Here is a 15,113-nt window from a genome sequence, read left to right on the forward strand (position 1 = left end):
AACATACTGATATGCTCTCAAGGAGTATTAACTTCTTCCGTCTACTGAATTCCCTAAATTTGTTCATCCACTCAACTTCAGCTCTATGCAGAAATGGTCATATCCTTGATTTTACCATCATCCACAAATGTTCTACTTCCATATTCATAAACATCAAAATTCCTTTATTTGATCATAATCTTTTTAAATTTCATCTTTCCTTCTGTCTCTCATTTCCTAACCATGTTCTTCACTCAATAATCTTTGCTTTTTCCCTGCCTATTGGCTGCATCCCTGCTATCTACAAACTTCCCTACCCATAAAAAATCCTCATCATAAAAAAACACATCCATTAGCTATCATATCCCTTTTCTTTTTTATAGATAAAATACCTTAAGAAATTATCTATGCCAAATATATAGACTCCCTCACCTCTCTTCTTTTTTTGAAAAAGGAAATTATTATTCATCTTAATTCTATGTTTATTGAATTTAAAACATTAATTAAATAATTTAATGTAATTTTTAGTATTGAGTTTAAAAGTTGAAATTAATCCTAAATGCTTAAGTAAAAAAGAAATATTTTAATGAACTATGTCAATGAATTGTTTTTAACTTAATAAAGGTATTGTCTATTTTAAGTAATTTCAGTGTTTGTTAATGTCTCTAATATTTATTAAATCTAGTCCTCTCCAATTTGCCAACTTGTAAATGAACTGCTTTTACTTTTACATACTATCTCCTGTCTTCTTAACCCTTTATAGAATGGCTTCAAAAGTTATCATTAAATTAAGTGTTCTTTCCAGATTTACTGGTGCCCCTTTCATTATTAAAAATAATAGTTTCTTCTCAATCCTCATCCTGCTTGATCTCTCTGAAACTCTGGAAATGATCAATAACTCTCTCCTCTGGGATACTCTCTCCCCTCTATTTTGGTGATGCAGCAACAGGATTTAATTCTCTTTCTACTGAGCTTTCCAAGGCCTATTCCAGCTAATCAGCAAAAACAATGCCTCTCTAAGTTCCCAGAAAAGTAGGTGAAGTCAGTTGCCTGAGCTGGAAAATTTCTGTCTTCTGTCTTCAGCTTCTTGGGATTCCTCCCCATGTTCAACTGACTCCCCAACTTGTGTCTCCTGCTTCTCCTGGCTGCCTTGTCCTATAGTTTCTTCCCAAAACTTTTCCTCTGGCTGATGTTAGCTCAAATCAAAGCTTCCTGATTGTCAGTGACTCTTCTTTATAATGTAGAACTAAAGAAATCTATCTTTCTGTCAGGTATGAACTCAATAAGTTATATAATCTTTTCCTCATACCTAGGCAGTTATTTGATTTATAATTTTCTCAAGTATAAACATCAAAGCTCTAAAAATAATCATATGCAAAGTTGATGGACCACAATGCCCTACAACCTTCCTTATCTTAGTCATTACTCTATCTTCAAGTATGTTCTCCCAATACACTCAAAGTTCTCTATCTGGTCCTCAGAACAGATTGTATCTCTCCTCAAAATATTTTTTTCTGAGACTATTTCTTCACAAGCCTCTTTCATCAACCAAACTGTTCATATACAAAGGAGGCAATTTCTTACCTAAAGAAAATAAATCCATGCCCGGGCCAGGTCAAAAAGCATGCCTCATTCTTCCCCTCTCATCCATCAAGTCCATTTAGACAGCCTGCTTCATCTCTAGTCCTCTGGAGTTTTATTTGGCCTCTGCACTGATTAGAATCTTTAAGTCTTTCAAAGTTATTTATCTTTACAGTGTTGTAGTCATTGTAGAAATTGTTTTCCAGATTCTACTCATCTTTACTCCATAGAGTTTATATCACTCTTCCTAGATATCTCTGGATCCATATCTTTTTGTTATTTTCCAAAACACAATATTCCATTATATTCACAGAGAATAATTTGTTCAGCCATTTCCCAACTCATGGATATCCTCTCCAGGTTCTAGTGCTTTGCTACAATAAAAAGGGCTACTCTGAATATTTTCTTACATATGGGTGATTTTCCTCTTTCTTTGATCTATTGGAGGTATATGCCTAAAAGTAGCAATGCTAAGTTATACACAGTTTAAAGACTTAAGGGGATATAATTCAAAATTACTCTCCAAAATAGTTGAGCTAGCTCACAGTTCCACAAAAGGTGCATTCCTGTGCCATGCCCCTCACCCACTCCGCTCCCCTCTTCTCTTCAAAAAATGCTTGGTTTTCTTCATTGCTATCTTTGCCAAACTCATAAGTAAAATGAGATAAGTCCTTAGAGCTCTTTTAATTGTTTGTATATATTTTGTTTTTATTTCTCTGTGCATGTTGTCCTCTCACTTAGTATGTGAGATCCTCTTATCTTTTACTTCATATTCCTAGCACCTAGCCCCCCAGTATCCAGCACAAATCAGGCACTTAATCAATACCAGCTGAGATGAAGTGAAATGAATAGTCTGGACCACATGGCTTTATTCCAAGAGGAGCCAACAGAACCATTTCATTAGAATAAGGATATATATATATATATATATATATATATATATATATATATGGGATCACTGGGAGAAAAGGCATTCATGCAGGGAAGATACTCTATGCCTACATTGTGGTGACATAAGAGACATAAGAGAACCATTAGATATGAGCCCTGCCCTCAGGAAGTTTACAGTTTAAACAGGAAAACAAAAGAGAAGTACTGAAATAATTAGGGACAATTATACAAGAATGTCCAGTTAAGTTCTAGGTTGTATGATGACAGAGTGCTATGGAAGAGTGGTTAGAGAAGGGAGAGTAGTTGGGGAAAGTCATGAAAGGGAGTGGGATCTGTCCAGAGCCTGAATGTCTCTCCAGTAGCCATTTCCCTCCTTCTTCTCTCTCTGTCTCTGTCTGTCTTTGTCTCTGCCTGTCTGTCTATCTCTGTCTCTCTGTCTCTTTCTGTCTGCTTCTTTGTTTCATCTCTCTATCTGTCTTTGTCTCTGTCTTCTATCTCTGTCTCTCCTCTTCATGAAAAGAAGCAAACTTCACATGCAAAGAAGAAAGAAAACAATTTAGCATAGCTCTGAAATAGAGCAACAACTGTAAGCTAATCCATTAATTCAGAAGCAAACAGGAAACGCTACTGAGATTTCTCTTATAAAATTTTCTCTGTATCTCTTATGTACTTACTTAATTGTGCTTCTATCCCTTTCCACACTAGCAAGTCTAATGGGACAGTTTCTTGTCCGGCATACATTGTTCTAAGTCTCTCAAGCAGCTGAAGGAGATGAATGCACAGATTCTCTGTAGCTAGGTGTCATTTTCCCAAGTTTCTCCCTAATATTCAGTTCTTTTTTATATTGTCCACCATTATTGCTCTAGCTCTTCAGGCTTATGGAAAGGGTTCATATGATCATTTATTCCTCAAGTGGATTAAATTTGTGTTATATTCCTATAGGTTGGAAGGCATGGAATGTAGCAAGATAAATAAACACTTGAGATTAGGAAAAACTGGATCCAAATCCCACCTCAGATACTTGTTAATTCTGTGACCCAGGGAAAGTCACTTAACCAGTGTCTGCCTCAATTTCCTCATTTGTAAAATGGAAACAATAATAGCATCTACCTCCAACAGGTGCTGTGGGGACCAAACTGTAAGGGAATTAATTGTAAGGAGGTATCCAGAAGCAATATAATCACTCATAATAAAGCATCACAAGCCAGACTGGTTATTACTCACAAGCATGCAACTATGGGTGACTCTTTTGCCCTACAGTCCTGTGGGCACACAGTGACTGTGATGGCCGTGTATCTTTATGGAGAGCCCAGATCTACTGCGTCTCTGCCTTTATATCTGATTCTTGTGGCTAGGCAGACATACAGGGTTTGGATGGGAGGGAGACTTCAGGGAGAATCAATCTTGGATGGTCTGGACTTTGACCCCTGCCTCTCTATCAGACACCAGGACACTGTGATGAGAAAAAATAAATAAATAAAATAAAAATGATTTGCCAACTTTTAGCATGCACCTCAATTAGATGAAGTTTACTAAGCTAATAGTTTGCTAACTCTATATTCCTAACCCTAAATCTTTCTGACCAAGCCAGTTGTTTTGGTACTTAGGATCTTCCTTATATAGAGGCAGGTCAATCAATGGTCACACATGAAATCACTTTTATCAGCTAGGGCCAAGCACTAGGCCATTTCTCATAAATTACTTTGCAAACCTTAGGACCCTATATCAATGCCAACGATTGCTATTGTTGTTACTATTTTTAGGAGGAAAGGGATAATGAAGATGCTATGGAAGGGAAGACATAGGGACCATTTGGGGATAAGAGTGATAGAGGAATACCAAGACTCTTCTCAAATATTGTTATTCAGTCATTTTTCCAGTCATGGAACTGGTGACTCTTCATAATCCCATTTAGGCTTTCCTTGGCAAAGACACTATGAGTGATTTTCCTTCTCCAGCTCATTTGACAGATAAGGAAACTGCAGTAGAGAGGATTGCAACTAAGTAAATATCTCAGGCCAGATTCAAAACTCAGAAAGAAAAGTCTTCCTGACTCCAGGTTGGCACTCTCAACTCTGAGCCAGCCAGCCAGCTGCCCCTTCTGAGATGTACATTTTCTATTTGGCAATTACACATGCATACTGTCTAGTCTTCAGAAAGATACTGAGCAAGAGACAAACACATCAAGTCATGATCATGAAGGGGCAGGTTTGTTCAATGGAACAGAATTAAACTTTAAAGTTAACATTCATATTTTCATAGCATATTTCTTGGGCCTTCTGTTGCTATAGTTTCCCATAAAAGTGAACTCAACATTCCATCTACCACCTGTGTGTGCCAAGCCTAGAAGACCCTCTCCCTTCATCACCATCTCTTAGAATCTTTAGCTTCCATCTGCTCCAAGAAGATTTTACTAATACCTCTAGCTTTTAATACAACAAAAAAAAATTCTCAAAAATACAGTACTCAAATCATTTTCTATTTACATATATACGTGAATATTATATCCTCTAATAGAATGTTAGGTTCCTAGAAAACAGAGATTCTATATTCATCATATCATTAATACTTAATCCAATACATTGAACAGAATGGGTGCTTAATACATTATCTGTTCATGTTCACTGAAAAGAATAACAGGTTTAAGGAATCACTGATCTCAATAGAATATAAGTTCCTTGAGGACAGAGAATAAATTCTTTTTGCTTCTATATCTCCAGCAACTAGCACAGAGCCTAGCACATAGTATATAGTTAATATACACTTGGCCTGTGGACTTGAATTTAATTCTGATCTGGTTATTTATCCTTTTTATATCTTTAAGATCTATCAAGCTAACTGTTCAGGAGGCAAGACCTTTGCTGTTATTTACCCCATTGCTGGCCTCCAGAGATGAAGAAATAGTAAAGGATACACCTCTCTGGTCCCAAGCCCCTCAGTACTCTGGAGGAATCCAAAGCAAGAGGAAACCAAGCAAACCAAATTAAATAATTTGTGTAAATAAATAAATAAATAAAAACTGCTTGGTACAATGCCCAGCACATAGTAAGTGCTTCATAAATGATCATTTCCTAAATTCAAGGACAAATACTACCCATCCTTCAACTCCCCTTCCTGTCTTCAATTCTAGAAGAATCCTCATTGGCATCCTTGGCCATGATCTCCAAACCTATAGGATCATTAGTCCTTATCTAGAATCATTCATTACTGCTCTAAAGTCTTCTTGCATGGAAACCATAGAATCATAGGGTCATAGGTTCATACGTTTAGAACCAGAAGCAATCTTGGAAGCCATTAAGTCCAACTCCTTTTACAAAATTAAGAAAGCAAGGTAGAGAGAGGTTGTGTCATACAGCTGGTAAGTCATAAATAGGATTTGGACTAACCCAGCCCCACTTATATGGTTATTTTAACTTTCTGAGCTATAAGACTGATTGCTCATCCTTGTTCCTTCATAAACTATGGGAATCCCCAAGCTGGCACTCTGAAAACACATGCTGCTACCCAGGACACTAGTCAGCCTCTCTCACCTAAGAAAGGAAGAGGACCACTTGGAGATGGCCAGAACAGGGGTTCAATCATTAGAGGAGAACAGTCATTGAAAGCTTCAGTAATATAGTTCAGGAGAGGACCAGGTTCTCTGATGGGAGTTAGAAACGATGTTTGCAAGTCAACATCTGTCAGAAAAGATTAATGTGTCAAGAAGGCTGTAGGCCAGAGTTTATTTCTAATAATCTGAAGCCCTTCTTGTTATTTTAGAAACACACTCCAGCTTCCTCTGAAATGGGGGGGGGGAGTTTATGTTGCTTTTCCCTGGCCATGTAGAATTCTAATATCTGTGAATCTGGGGGGGGGGAGGGAACCTACATGATCATTTTTTCCTGGCATACAGCCTTCAAGAAGAAAAAGATGAAGGGCAAGATTGTGGAAGTGTGGGGATGATGATAGTGGGAGGGAAAAAGAAAAGGGATATTTATGCAGACACAAAAGATATAGGGTCTCTACGTACAGAATAAGAAGGAATCTCCAAATGTATGACTGGTTAAAAAAAGGGACGAGGGACTTTATGAATTAGGGATCACTGAAAGAGAATTCAGAGATCTCTGGTCCCATCATATTATAGTTAAGGAAATTGGAGATTAGATAGCTTCATTGACTTATCCAAAATTACAAAGAAAGGTGGTTCTCAATAGGGAGATTTGATCAGTAATTTAATTTTCATAGGAAATTGTCTCAGAGAAGTCCCTAGATAAGTAGTTTTTAAACTACTTAAAACTTTTTGGTGTCAGAACCCCTTTATACTCTCAAAAACTGTTGAGCACCCCCACAAAGAATTTTTCTTTTTGTGGTTTATATTTCTTAATATTTGATGTATTGGAAATTAAAACATCTTAGTGTAATCATGAAAATAGTTTTGACCTCATGAATCCCCTAAAAGAGTCTTGAGAACTCCCAGAAGTCCCTAGACTATGCTAAAAGAACCACTGGCTTAGAGCATAGAAAACTTGTGTGATTTGCTCAGTTTTAAATGGCCAGTATACATTAGAAATGTGCCATTTATTACTTCCAATTAATGTTGATATTTTATTTAGCTTTGTGAAGCATCCTTTTGGTAGTTTAATTGATAATTAATTCCATAAATTAACTTTTCTAGTATAACTGTTTTTACAAAAATTGCATTCCCTGGTCAAATACACTAAATGGTCCTTCAGTTATTTAATTTTTTAAAAATTTTTAAAAATTTAAGTTGGAGGCATCTATGAGAAAGAACACTATCCACATTCAGAGGGAAAACTGTGGGAATGGAAACACAGAAGAAAAACAACTGCTTGAATACATGGGTTGAGGGGATATGGCTGGGAATGTAGTCTCTAAATGAATGTTGTAATGACACCAATGACATGGAAATAGGTTCTGATCAAGGACACATGTAATACCCAATGAAATTGCACATTGATTATGGGAAGAATGGGGGGAGGGGAGGGAGGGAAATAACGTAACTCTTATAACCAAGGAATAATGTTCTAAATTGACTAAATAAATTAATTTTTTTTAGTTTAAGGCCTTAGCCACTTCCCATATTGGGGAATTTGGGGTTCACTGACTAAGTCCCTGCCTGAGTATCCTATGGGGAACCAGGACTGGCCCTAGCTGGATTTCAGTCCCCTTTCTTGCAAACTTAGAGTGGCCACTTATATTTATCTTCTCTCTCATTTCCTCCTGACTCTTCTCCTTTTTACTCTACCTGGGGTGAATATTGTTTACAGAGTTGGGGGAGGTTGGAAAGGATCCTCAGATAAAATTACATCTGCCTTAGTGGTCCCAAACCTAGGGTAATTCAAGGCAAAAGACTTCATACTTCTTGCCCCTTTCTCATGTAATTGGGAAAAATTGGCTACCTCTTTTGGAATGGAGGAGCAAGAAGAGGTCAAGATAGTATAGTATAGTAGTAGTCTCTCGGTAACCGAGGATGACGATTGTCTTTGTGCACTTTCATCTGTGATGTAGATGAGTGTACACAAAAACACTTGTCAAGATATGCTAGCAAAATCTCTACAGGAGCAGTGGATGGATCTATCTATGGATTCAAGCACAAGTCTGTAGGTTGTTTTGTATGTTCCTAATGGGAATTTGAAATTAGTTGTGGTAAGAATAAGCATTTGAAATGCCTATCACTTGAGGAATGACTGAACCACTTAATGTTATATGAATATAATTGTGAATTTTAGATTTACTCCACCCTGCTTAGTCTTTAGAATTTTAGCAACCAAGGAATGTATACACCCCCATTTAAGAATTAACTGTGAGGAACATGTGTTAGCAAGTGACAAATCAGAAACAACTGACTGAACCCCGGGTTGTCCTAAGTTAAGCTTAAGCTACCATTGGTACATGTGATACACAGGAAGTGATGTAAAGAACTGTCTATATATTTTGCATCACTTCCTCTCTCCACCCCCTCTCTCAGATGGGCTTACTTGGCATCATTGAGCTCTCATGGTTCGGAGTTGGGAGCTGGTGGTGGTGTTCTAGGAGTGCTTGTGGGTTTTTGCTCTGTAGCGTGGTTTAGTTGAGGCGTCTTTCCTGAGCAAGTCTAGTGAGTGAGTGGTTAGGCTGATTCCTCCTTTCCTTTACCTTCTGAAAGCACTATCCTCCAAGGAGACCCCTCAATTCGGAGAAGACCTTGTGGCTGGAAGCTGAGCTAGATTTAATCTTCTGAGGAGGCCTTGTAGCTAAATTCTCTGGACTTCCCTTGGCTTAGGCTAGTCTAGATAAATCTGATACCCCTTCCTCTCTCTCTTCTTAATTTCTTCCTACTATTGTAATTAAACCTCCATAAAAATCCCAAACTGACTTGAGTATTTTATTGGGATTGAATTTAATCACTGGTGAACACTAAAATAATATATCAGTCAACAACCCTAATTTTACCCCTAACATAATTGAGTATTATCATGTTGTAAAAACTTATTAAAGGACTAAATTCAGAGAAACCCAGAAAGACTTATATGAACTGATTCAGAATGAAGTAAGAAGAAATAGAATAATTTATAACAATAACATTGTAAAAGTGAACAATTTTGGAAGTTTAAAAAACTCTGATCAATGCAGTGATCAACCATTATTCATGCTATCTACCTCCAAATGTAAAAGTTATATCCTAAATATGCAGAATAAAACACACATATTTGGACATGACAATTGTGGAAATTTATTTTGCTTGACTGTTTATTGTTTATAAGAATTTTCTTTTTCTTACTTATTAGAGACAATAGTTGGAGAGGGAAAACTAAAATGCTTGTTATCCAAAAAAACAAATTAACTTTTTTTAAAAAGAGGCATAATCTTCCTTAGTATTAATTCATTAGGCTTCTATTTTGTTGGCTTTCTCTTTATTTTCAGTCCTGTGGCATTTACTGTGATTGTTCCACATCTGGCACATAATTTCTCTTCTAAGGTTTGTTGGGGGTTTTTTGAGAGTTAGTCAGAAATGGAAAAAATATCTATTTCCTTCATATTTTTAATTCTTTTACCAGGCACTCCTGAGATATTTGGTTATAAAGAAATAATGATCTCCAGCTTCAGTCCCAGACCCTTCTCCTATTCATAGGGGTCTCTCCTTCCCATCAGCCTCCAGTTCTCATTCTTGTGAGCAGAAATGGGAAACACCATCCCCTACATTGAAGCCATTTGGTTTGTAGACAAATGTGCCCTGAAAACAAGAAAACAGAACTGAAAGAATATAATTACTTCCCACAATGTGTTTGTCCAGAAAAGAGACATTAAACAGAAGCTCTACTTATCCAAATATTATCATGACTAGTATATTATTTCCCACCCACCCATACCTTCTCAGCCCTTAAATGGAGAATCAGTAGGACTCTATTCCATGTATGAAATAACTGATTCTGCAGGTGTGTTAAGCCTCAATTCAAATGTTAACTCCTCTAATAAAAATGTCCTGATCCTTTCTCTCTAACCTGTCCCATGCCACTGCTTAATAATAATAATGGTTGTGATAACTGATATTTATATTAGCATTTTAAGATTTGCTAAGAACATCATGTATATGATCTCATATGAACCTGACAATAGCCTTATGAACCAAATGTTATTATTATTCTTATTTTATAGATGAGAAAAATTAAGACTTGAGGCACGTTAAAGGACTGAACTGAAATATAATTTAATGGGAAATATAATATATTGGAAAGAACAATGACTCTGGACCTGGGTTCAAATTCTAATTATATGTATATGATCTTAGGCAAATAACTTAAAACAAGGAGTTTATATTTTATATATATATATATATGGAAGTCCTTAGATGAAATAGGAAAGGTAAATGATTTGGTCAAGGTCATAAATGGTTGGTTGGTTTGTTAAGTAATGGAGCTGCTCAAAATGATTTCTGAAGTTTCTTCCATTAATTGCTCAGGCTCTAAAGTTAATAAGTATCTGAACTGGTTTTCAAATTCCAGACTTTTTGACTGAGGCTGATATCCAATTGTTCTTTGCCTCTGAGTTTCAAAAATCACATTGCACTTTTCATATAATTTGAAATATTGTACTTTGTGCTTATTATGTCTTAGGCCCCTAGTAGACCTCAAGCTCCAGTGAAGTACCTTACCTAAACTTTTTCTCTACCCCCAGAGCTGCACAGTCATATAGTAATTATTTGTTGTTGAACGCTATTTTTCCCTGGGGAAGCTAGGTGACATAATAAATAGAGTGACAGGCCTGGAGTCAGAAAGATTCATCTTTCTGAGTTCAAATATGACTATTACTAGCTGTATGACTCTGGGCAAGTCACTTAAACCTGTTGGCCTCCGTTTCCTCATCTATAAAATAGGCTGGAAAAGGAAATGGCAAACCACTCCAGTATCTTTGCCAAGAAAACCCTAAATGGGGCCACTAAGAGCTGGACACAGCTGAAAAATTACAGAAAGCTATATTGCCCTATTCAAAAATGCCTAATAACTCTTCATTATTTATAAGATAAAGTTGAGATTTCTCAGATTGACATTCAAAGCCCTCTTTCCATACTCTAACCTAATTTATTTTTCAATCTCTTTTCTTATTATTTCCCAAGGGGGAACTTCTCCTCCAGCCTGACTATTCTCCTCACTGTTGTTCTCTTGCCTGTGCTCCCTTCATCTACCACCATGTCATTCCCTCCACAGGGACTGCCTTTCTTTCTCTCTTCCACCTATCCAAATGTAACACATCCCAGAGAGGCTCTGATTAAGAAACACCTTCTTTAAAAGCATTCTCTTTCTGGACACACCAAAGTAATTTTCCTCTTCTCTTGATTTCTTCAACTCTTACCTGATATTATTATCTTCAATCCATCAATAATGAGTTAATCACCTACACTGGGCAAAGCACTCTAGGCCTCCCCAAAAGTTTAATTCTATGGCAATCATACGAATCTGCTGTATCTTAGGGATAATCTTGCACATAGATCCACCATATTTTCTTGAACTACCATTGAAAAAATATTTTTGTTATCATTTCAGACATGCCATCTAATGGTTGGCCACAACAACTACTTGGCCCCGAAATATACCACAAATGATCTCCATGTAAAATCCCAGAATCATGCAATTTTAATTCTGGATGGAAGCTCTTGGGACATCTTAGTCATTGAAATCAGAGGATTTTAAAGTTAGAAGAAGCTTCAAAGATCATGTAATCCAATCCTCTGATTTTATATTAGAGGAAAACAAAGCCAAGAAAACCAAAAGTTGCCTACTTCGTTTCAGAGTTAGAATACAGAAACATAACTAGGATGGAGCAAGCAGGGTTTTATCTCTGAGCCCTGAAATTTAATGTACCCCAACAACACTTGAATGGAGCATAGAAACAACTGACACTAACTTCTAGTTTATAAGCTCCTAGAGAGCTTGCTTCCACAACCCTAGTGATTTTCCCTCAATTATCCTAGCTCTGCCCTCCTACTCCCTAAAGATGGTCTAATGTATCTAAGGGTCTTTGCCCACACAGCTCATTTTTCCGGGACCTCTCCCCAGTTAAATTTGTCTTTAAAAGTTAATGCCAAAGTGCATTGTGTGCTGTTTGGAGGACAAAAGGAGACAATTATTAAGTCTGTCCCAGTTCTAAAATTGATAATTATGTCTCTGCCAAGCTCAGAATCCTGGTCTCCACATGTATAGAATGAGCTACTAAGGTAATCTGGATGATCTCAAAGAGTGATTTATAAATAATAAAATATTTCTAACGCTGACACCACCTTACATTTGTACGAAGCATTATGCTTTTCAGTCCACTTTAGACCACAAGAAAAGCAATATAGCAGTGTGAATGGAGAGCCATTCTTGAAGAAGGGGAGCATTTGCATTTGGAGACCAACAATTTTATACCTGTGAAATCACATGTCCAGGGCAAAAACAAAATAGTAAGTCCATAGATTCAGAGCTGGGCAGAATGTCAGAGGCCACTTAGACAAAAATGCCTTATTTGCAATTGAGGAATGAAGACCCAGAAAATGTAGGTAACCTGACCAATATCACCCAGGCTTTAAGCTTTAGAGGTGTAATTTGAATTCAGATCCCCTGACTTCAGAACTACAAAATTATAAGATTTGAAAGTGGAAAGGGCTTAAAATGAAGTAACTGAGGTCCACAGATCCAAACCAAACCTAAATATGTTCTTTCCATCAGATCGTTTTTTATATGTGATGTGATCTATCCTTACAGAGGCAGCTAGGCAGAAGAGAAGAGTGTTAAACATGGTGTCATATCAAAAAGACCCAAGTTTGAATCCAGTCTCAAGCACTTAGTAGCTGCATGAATCTGGGCAAGTCACTTAGCCTCTGCCTCAATTTCCTCATCTGTAAAATGGTTTTAATAATAGCACCTACATCCCAGGATTGTTGTAAGGATAAAGCAAGTTATAAAATTCGAAACATTAAATAAGTACTAATTTTTAATATCATTAACAAAAAATGTGGTTTGGGAGCCAGTTCTTATGATGGCTGTGTGATTGTGGACAAGTCATTTAAACTCTCTGGGTGTTAGGTTCCTCATCAACAAAAGAGGAAAGATAATACTTGTATTATGGACAATTATAGAAGCATCAGAGGAAAATGTTTGGTAAATCTTCAAATGTTATTATTCCCATTGTTTGAGTAAGGAAACTGAGGCACAGGGAGGTTAAGCAACTTTATCTAGGACACAAGGCTGGTAGTGGGCAGAGTTTGGTCTAGAACCCAGGACTTACTCCCAGCCAAGGGATTTTTCTACTGAACATGCCACCTCTTTAACACATAGCAATTAGTCCTTTGTTGTTTTGTCAGTGAATTTGTCAGGTATTTCTTCTCTCGTCCCAATTAGTGACCTCCCTGTTATCATCTAATGGAGAACGCCATGTTAACATTGAGATTTTACCCTCAGCTCTACGGGAATGCATAAATTATCATGAACTCATAATACTGTTTTGCTAATATGTCTATTAAGAAATTGGTTTTATAATTCTAAGTGACCAACATTGACATACATATCCCTTGGAAAGGTCTTCCCCATGAGATTTCAGCTGTGTCCTATTTAGTTGAATGAATTCACAGCTTTCTGCTTGAAAAGAAAACATTTACTTGCGATTTTTTGCCTTTCTCATGTTCTCTCTTCCATTCCAATTTTGAAGATGTTTCCCTTCACCATGCCCTGCCTCCCTACGAAAGCAGGCTGTTACTCTCCATAGCAACAGGCCAGCTACCCATAATAAACCTTCAAAGGATCAGAAGAGGCATGAACTGTCTATAGTTCAATCTTATTTCTTGAAAGTATGATGGAAGAGAACATTAACACTGGTTAAACATCTTCAATAGCTCTTACTGAGACTTCAGAGGTTTGGCATTTTGCAGTGACTGACTCTACGGACCTAGAGGAAGAGATGGAATTATGTCCTGAACTATGGAGCTGACCTTTTAGCTAGATCAGCTCATAGTTAACTAAATCCTGAAGGGGCAGAAGAAATAGGAAATATTCTATAACTAAAACATGGTCATCCTAAAGCTTCATTATCTTGATCTTCTTACTTTAGCATTAAATCAAAATCTACCTTGAATACAAGAGTGAAAATATTAACCACACTAGAAACTCACAAATCTGCCTGGAAATGGATTGTATCTACAATTACTGCCTGACCATCAGAGCTATCTGAGGAGTAGAGATAGGATTGGAGGAGGAGGGAGATAGCTGAAAGCAGGCCTTGTTCTCAGAAGTCACTGCTCATTCATTATTCTGACTGTCCCTGCTTTCCCCACCCCTTTCACACACAAATATACTCACCTCTTTTTCAAAGGAACTTCTGAGCTCAGACATACTCCTTCCTCCTCCTCTGTACTCCAGGGTGAGATGACTATAACAACAGCAGGGAGATTTCAAAATTCTGCTTTGCTTCCCATCTGTTAACTGAAAGGCTTCTATTATCATTGGGAATGGATACTATCATAGATATACGGAATTATGCAATTGGAAGGAAGGGAGGGAGGGGAGGGAAAAAGAGAGAGGAATGGAGGAAGGAAAAAATATTTATTAAACATCACAGTGCTAAATGCTTTACAAATAGATGTAATCCTCATGATCATTTGGGATTTGGGGGTGCTATAAAAGGCCTTATAGATAATCTTCAATTTTTTAATTTTAAAAGTGATGAAACTGAGTCCCAAAGAGGTTATAGGATGCCTTACTATTTTGATCAAAGGCTCATTAGTATTAAGATAGTCTGGATTTGAACATAGGTCCTCTGATTCCAAAGCATAAGATGACAGATTTCTTGTTGGAACAGGTCAAGGTTATCTTGTATACATCTCTCATTTTACAAATGAAGAAACTGATGCACTATTGTAATATTTATAGGGAAAACAAGTGGGATTGAAAAACAGGGGAGACTGAAAGTTTTATAACAAGGAATGGAGGAGTTGCAGGGAAAGAGGGAATATGGCTGCCGGTGAGATAAAAGGAGAGAGATGTCCCCTGCCGAGAGGCTATTTTTAAAGAATGGGGTTCCTGAGAAATGGGCCACTTATGATAGCCTGAGGGAATGCCTTCTCTATGGATTGATATGGAAGATACCCCAGAGCAGGTAAGCACATACCCTCCTGAGGGACAAGCCTTCCCACAGACCAAAGTCGCCCAGCA

At 37.2% G+C, this 15,113-nt stretch overlaps 1 long non-coding RNA gene across 1 annotated transcript; it reads right to left on the reverse strand.

Moving 5' to 3' along the window:
• Positions 1-9,139: 9,139 nt before the first annotated feature.
• LOC130456448 (uncharacterized) lies at positions 9,140-14,768 on the reverse strand. The gene is made up of 2 exons (XR_008915312.1): positions 14,262-14,768; positions 9,140-9,664 (listed from the first exon to the last, which is right to left on the reverse strand). It is a non-coding gene; the product is annotated as an uncharacterized LOC130456448 (long non-coding RNA).
• Positions 14,769-15,113: the final 345 nt, after the last annotated feature.

This window comes from Monodelphis domestica, chromosome 1 (genome assembly GCF_027887165.1).
Source record: "Monodelphis domestica isolate mMonDom1 chromosome 1, mMonDom1.pri, whole genome shotgun sequence".
NCBI classification, from domain to species: domain Eukaryota; kingdom Metazoa; phylum Chordata; class Mammalia; order Didelphimorphia; family Didelphidae; genus Monodelphis; species Monodelphis domestica.